Source organism: Macaca mulatta, chromosome 14 (genome assembly GCF_049350105.2).
Source record: "Macaca mulatta isolate MMU2019108-1 chromosome 14, T2T-MMU8v2.0, whole genome shotgun sequence".
NCBI classification, from domain to species: Eukaryota; Metazoa; Chordata; class Mammalia; order Primates; family Cercopithecidae; genus Macaca; species Macaca mulatta.
The window spans coordinates 55,637,958-55,644,910 of record NC_133419.1 but is presented as its reverse complement, the minus strand read 5'-3'; the positions used below and the strand labels follow the sequence as shown (position 1 = coordinate 55,644,910).

The 6,953-nt window shown below is 36.6% G+C and overlaps 1 protein-coding gene across 11 annotated transcripts in view; it reads right to left on the bottom strand.

The window, feature by feature from the left end:
- The window catches only part of SBF2 (SET binding factor 2), a 528,961-nt gene that overhangs the window by 106,681 nt on the left and 415,327 nt on the right, over positions 1-6,953 (bottom strand). The window lies entirely within an intron of this gene.

Below are 6,953 nucleotides of genomic sequence, written 5' to 3'. Positions count from 1 at the left end.
TTCTGAGAAAAATCACAGTAGACATTAAAGCTTGCTACTTCCTTTTTCAATTTAGTGGGGACAGACACTTTGTATTATATTCTATACATGGTGATAGCAAAGTAAGAAGAGGTATACTTCTGGAAGAAATCCATTTTTTCTGGAAGATGAAAAATTTCAATAAAAAATTTCATGTTTTTATTATTTATTCTGTTGTAAAAATTTTACTTTTAAATGTGTATGTCAGGAATTATTTGATGGTTCTGGAATCCTCCTGTAATAGGGTCCAGGATGATTGGTGAACTAAGGCCAAGGCAGAATCAGAATTGAAACAGACTCACACAGGACAACCTCCGTAGCCTTGCCCCCAATCTTCCACAGCATGACTTTCTAGGAGATGGGATGCCTCCTCCCTTCAGTGCGACCTTCGCCTTCACCTCCTACTGTCTCAGAATTAGAAGAGAGGGCATTGTTCCTTTTGTCAAACACGTGCTGCCTTTATCTGTTTGTGGGAAGTGTTACGATCTTCTAAAACAGAAAACGTAGTTTGAGGGGCCAACAGGAATAATCAAATACCATGCTACTGTAGAATAAATTAGAGCCTGGCTCAGTCATAATTATGTTTCCTTTCTCACTGTTTTCTTGCAAAATAAATGATCAGTTGATTTTTAATGGCACTACATAACCTACTAAAGACTGCTCAAATTAGCAACTTTCTTTTAACTTCTATTCCAAAATAGGAATTCTGCAACTTCACCTGATCTTCACATGATTCTCTTGTGCTGTCTCATTCTTTAGCTTTTCTTCACTTTGTTATTCCATAGATTTTTCTTCCATGTTTCTGACCTCTATTCTTTTTTCTTTTATCTTCTTCCAACAGAATTTGGTAATCATCTCTCTGTAGAAGTCTCTTGAATTTATATTTTTAGCTGGACCTATCTTTCAAGTTAAAATTTCAAGTTAAAATTCTGCAATTTTCCGTGTTTCTGGACAGATCCACATAGAAGTCCAAGCTACGGGTAGCCTGTTTTATTATTAATAATTAATTAGGAAATCTTTAAAAAGTGGATTTCTGCCTTTTTTTTTTTTTTGAGACGGAGTCTCACTCTGGAGTGCAGTGGCACCATCCTGTTCCTTCTGCCTCCATTTCCAGTCACAATTCCCAGTAAGTGATTCAAGTGTTTTTTTTTTTTTTTTTTTTTGCCTGTAATATTTATGTCATCTCATACTTCACTCACTGTTTATCTCATTCCCACCTGTAAGACAAATGCTCATTTACCATTCATGGGCATATATGTCACAATTTTTGGGGAGTGTTCCTTGGGTCACCAGGAACTAATGTATTCTTACAATACTTAGATTATATCTGTTTTAGAATACATATGCTATAATTTGTTTTACTAATCTATCTTCTCTGTACATGCGTGTGTTTAAGGGTGGAGATTTTGACTTGTTGGACTTTGTAGTCCTAATACTCAGGACGTGGTAGTATAGGACTTCAATGTCTCTGAACTGAACGGTACTATATTTCTTTTGGAGTAGAGAAACAGTCTTAGTAGGCTGCCTCATTCTTCTGAAGAATGAACAAAAGGGTTCAAACCTTTTTTCATCATATAAAAAAAAACTGTCCATCACATGAAAAAAGTTAATCATCACACAAAAAAAGTTGACAAGTTCAGAAAAATATTTCATAAATTAAAAATTAATAAATATTATAAAAATAAATTTAATAAGATTAAAAATACTGTTTATTCACTGGAAGACACAATTTAATTGTTGTAGAGCTTCTGAGTAAATTGCCCCAATTTCCTTCTATCACTAGTTTAAATAGTACATATAAACTAATCTTAATAAAGAACATTAGTTCTAAACTAATTATAATAATTCACAGTTTCTCAGAAGCAGAAGTTTTCCAGCAGCAGTAGGATAGAGTGACAGTCTTTCACAACTAGAAAGGAAAAGTGGGAGAAGCAAGGAGAGGTTGTGCTGAAAGGGAAGAGGAGGAGGAGGAATGCTAAACTGTCTTAAAGAACAAGAAGAAAATGAAGGGAGGAAATAAAAGCAATACACTAATTATCTGACCATTCTAAAATTCTGCTGTGCTGGAAAGATGTGCTGTAATAAACACATTCACATCTTTTCCAGGCCAAATTTGGATTCAGCCAGCACTGATACTTGTCTTCACTCGCAAACATTTTTCTGCTAATTTGTTTTTAAGTTTAATATTTGGTTTACAGCAGAAAAAAAGATGAAAAAAGACCCTTCATCACCCACTCACTCCCCCATCTTTTTTTTTTTTTGAGACGGAGTCTCGCTCTGTCGCCAAGGCTGGAGTGCAGTGGCCGGATCTCGGCTCACTGCAAGCTCTGCCTCCCGGGTTCCTGCCATTCTCCTGCCTCAGCCTCCCGAGTAGCTGGGACTACAGGCTCCCGCCACCTCGCCCGGCTAGTTTTTTGTATTTTTTAGTAGAGAAGGGGTTTCACCGTGTTAGCCAGGATGGTCTTGATCTCCTGACCTCGTGATCCGCCTGTCTCGGCCTCCCAAAGTGCTGGGATTATAGGCTTGAGCCACCGCGCCCGGCCCCATCTTTTTTTTTTTTGGGCAAAAATATAATCCCTTGAGACCTATTGTAGGAAATGCAATGTATCCAGATCATGAAGTCTGAAAAAAAAACAAAATTCTTTTCCTATTTTGTAAATTTTTAAGAACCTATCATTTACCAATTAAAAGTGATGACTTATGAAATATCTATTTTTTATATTTCTATAAGATTTTTCTTCTAGCCACAATATCAATACTATGGAAAATAGGCATATTTGTATTCCATCAGAATTACCTACAAACTCTCATATCTATAGTAGGACAATCAGAATCCATATTAATTACTAAGGCAAAACCAGTATTCAAGGAACTTCTGAATTATCAGTGAAATACAAAAGTGTATTTAGTGTAATTTTGAAAACTATGTTTCCTATTAGAAATATGTGAAAATGGCCAGGCATGGTGGCTCATGCCTATAATCCCAACACTTTGGGAAGCCAAGCGGGAGGATCACTTGAGCCCAGGAGTTTGAGACCAGCCTGGGCAACAGAGTGAGATGTCATCTCTACAAAACAAGAAAATTTTAAAAAATTAGCTGTGTGTGGTGGTGCATGCTTGCAGTCCTGCTACTGAGGAGGCTGAGGTGGGAGGATTGCCTAAGCCCAGGAGATGGAGGTTGCAGTCAGCCAAGATGGCATCATTGTACTCCAGCTTGGGTGACAGAGCTAAAAACCCGTCTCAAAAAAAAAAAAAAAAAAAGAGAGAAATATATGAATATTTGAAACTTATAAATAATACTATGTAACAATTAATTAAACCATAACATCTTGACTTTGCCCCCTCTAAGCCAAAACTTAATGAAGTATCCTTGCTGGTTATATGTGTGAAAATGGCTGAAGAAATTAGAGAGTAGGAGTGATGCCAACTCAATATCTCTAAGCAAAAATATTTTTTAAAAGTTTCTAGAGGTATGCTTCATAAATTGTAACTCATTTGAAGAACTCTATTATAGTTAAAGAACATGAGGTTTGAAATAAAACAGAATTGAGTGAGTCCTGATCTGACATTTACTAGCTAGGTAGTATAGATTCTTTCCAAGCCACATTTCCTTCACCTTAAAATGGAATAAAATTTCATTGGGTTAGATTAGGTACTGCAAGTCAAACGTAGCATCTTGTATGCAGTAAAAGTTCAGTAAATATTAGCTCTCTTTATTATTCCTATCATCTTCCTCTGGACTGCCATTCTTTACCGTGTTCTGTTAGGTAAATGGACTTACACAAGAAACACCAGGCTGTGACATGAAAAACACAGATTTTACTTTACTCATGTTAGGGAGTATCGGCTGGGGGAAGAATTAGTGCTAGAGTCTGATGGTGGCAGGAAAGTCACCACTTAGCTAGCTCAGGAAATGCTGTGACTCTCTATACTTTAACGACACTAACTGATTAGGTCAGTTAGATTTACACAAATGACACAAGTGACTTTTCTAACTGCTTCTCTGGTTAGGTAAGTTAGATTCATACAAATGACACAGATTACTTTTTCCAGGTAGACTTTCCTATTACCCTACCCTGAATTTACTTGCCATCGGCTTTCATATTTTGAAATGGAAATAACAACTAGGTCTAAAAATTTTATTTACAGCCAGAAAAACTAGTGGGTCTTTATGTAGAATGTATAAGCCAAAGCTAAAATTCAGCAATCAAGAAATTAAATAACTATAAAATCAGGTAGAAATGTAAATTTATATTTCTTTAGACTGAGGAGTGATGTTGTACATCTCACATTTTTTCCTAATATATTTATAAGATAATTAGTTTAATTATATATTATATACTGAATTAGACACATTTTGAAATAGTACAGGTTACCTAAACCCTCCAGGTGTGGAAAATTCTTAATAATTAGCAGTCTTAAAGAAATCTTCTAACGACATGGGTGAACCTCAAAACCATCATGCTCAGTGAGAGAAGCAACACACAAAAGAACATACATTGTATAATTCCCTTTAAATAAAATGCCTAGAAAAGACAAATTTATAGAGACAGAAAGCAGATTAGTGGTTGCATGGGGATGGGGAGTGACTGTGAATGGGCATAAGGTTTCTTTTTGGGGTGACAGAAATGTTCTATCTATCTATTTATTTATTTCCATTTTTTATTTTTGAGACAGTCTCACTTTGTCGCCCAGGCTGGAGTGCAATGGCATAATCTTGGCTCACTGCAAACTCCGCCTCCCAGGTTCAATTGATTCTTCTGCCTCGGCCTCCCAAGCAGCTGGGATTACAGGAACGTGCCACCACACCCAGCTAATTTTTGTATTTTCAGTAGAGACAGGGGTTTCACCATGTTGGCCAGGCTGGACTTAAACTCCTGACCTCAGGTGATCCAACTGCCTCGGCATCCCAAAGTGCTGGGATTACAGTCATGAATCATCACTCCTGGCCTATTTATTTATTTATTTACTTACTTATTTTTGTTTTTGAGAAATGTTCTAAAATTAGACTGTGGTGATGGTTTTACCACTCTGTAAAACACTAAAATTACTAAAATACATACTTAAAATGGGTGAATTTTATGATATATAAATTATACGTCAACAATCTTCTTCAAACAAGTAAGTCTTTTTAATGGCTAGATACTAGAAAATAATTTTTTACATGTTGGAGAATTTTGAAGAAAAAATATGTTTCTCCTGAGACTGAGTGTCTGAATAATGCTCTTATTCTGAAGACCTAACTCAGTCAATAAAACTTCCTCAAATGCCAACTACATGTGGGGATCTTTAGAATCTGGAAAGGCTTCATGTCAGGATGATTACATTTAAGGTGAATAGGGTATTTATTTTTCCTCCCAGGGTAAACATAGGCTATAATGGGTACCAAAGGAGAAAGTGTTAGCTCTCCTGGGAGTCATTTTGAGTATCAATAACAGATGTGCCTCAAAGAAGTAATGGGAGGGCTTTGCCATATTTTGACAGATTCCAGGAAACCCTCAGGAATACCCTGGTTATTAAGAACTACAGCAGGGTGACCCTGAGGTGCATGGTTCACTGCAGAGAAGGCATTAAGTTAAAGGTGGCAGCCGGGTATGTGGCTCATGCCTGTAATCCCGGCACTTTGGGAGGTTGAGACAGGTGGATCACCTGAGGTCAAGAGTTCAAGACCAGCCTGGCCAACATGGTGAAACCCCATCTCTACAGTAAAAATACAAAAATAAGCCAGGCATGGTGATGGGCACGTGTAATCCCAGCTACTCGGGAGGCTGAGGTGGGAGAATCGCTTGAACCCAGGAGGCAGAGGTTGCAGTGAGCCGAGATTGCGCCATTGCACTCCACCCTGGGCGAAAAGAGCGAAACTCTGTCTCAAAAAAGAAAAAAAAAAGTTAAACGGTGGCTTGTGGTAAAGGGGCCATGACTTTCACTGTTGCTCACTGTTATTGTTGGGAAGGAATAATACAAAAGTATTCTATTGTGGTTCTATTTCTGCTCTATTGGGTTTTACTTTATTATTTCCCTTCTAAAAAAGTAACCTTTAGATATGAACCCCTGCTTTACATATTCTCCGTATACACTCTGGCTCTGAATTTAATAAACATAATCTTTAAATGAAAAGGGCATAAGTAAATCAATGAGTAGCTCAATGTTATTATTCATCAACTTTGAAATGATTCCTCTACTGTCAACAGCTGACCAATGGATATGAAAGGCCATTAGTATGTGTCCTGAGGGTAAGGATTATGTGTTACTACTAATCTGTGATTACTCTGAAACAGACATAAGCACAGGGCTTGCCATATCTAATAAACTGAAATCAAAACTGAAAGTACCATATAAACAACAAACATAAGTATAAAAGATTACATTATTTTTCACAGTAAAAGTAATCCTGAGAATTTAAACCTGGCTGTTAAGGTACCACCTTCAAAGAAGGCTTCCATAAGAGTTAGTGAATCACATGTAACTTAGTAAAAGAGGAAAGAAGGAAGAAGGAACTGTAGGCTTACAATCTAGGGGACAAAGTAATTTGTGGTGGCTGTTGCATGACAAATTCCAAAGGATCTAAGACAGGAAATGTTACAAGTGGGAAATCTTGAACACTTTGACACTAAATAAAACTCTAAAAGATAAACATAACCTTTCATCTGGGCTAATGAAATATTCTGCTCATATGAGATTAGTAGGTACATATATGCCATCTTTTCATTAAAAATATAAATGGAGTAATTAAAAATAATTAGGTATATGTGCTATTATGAGAGGATGACCAAGACGTACTACTAAGTGAAAAAATCAAGGTGTGAAATTAGTGTAAATGGTTTCTTTTTGTTAAAAAGATACTTTTTAAAAAAATTATTTTTTATTTTTATTTTGAGACATAGTCTCGCTTTGTCACCCAGGCTGGAGTGCAGTGGCATGATCTCGGCTCACTG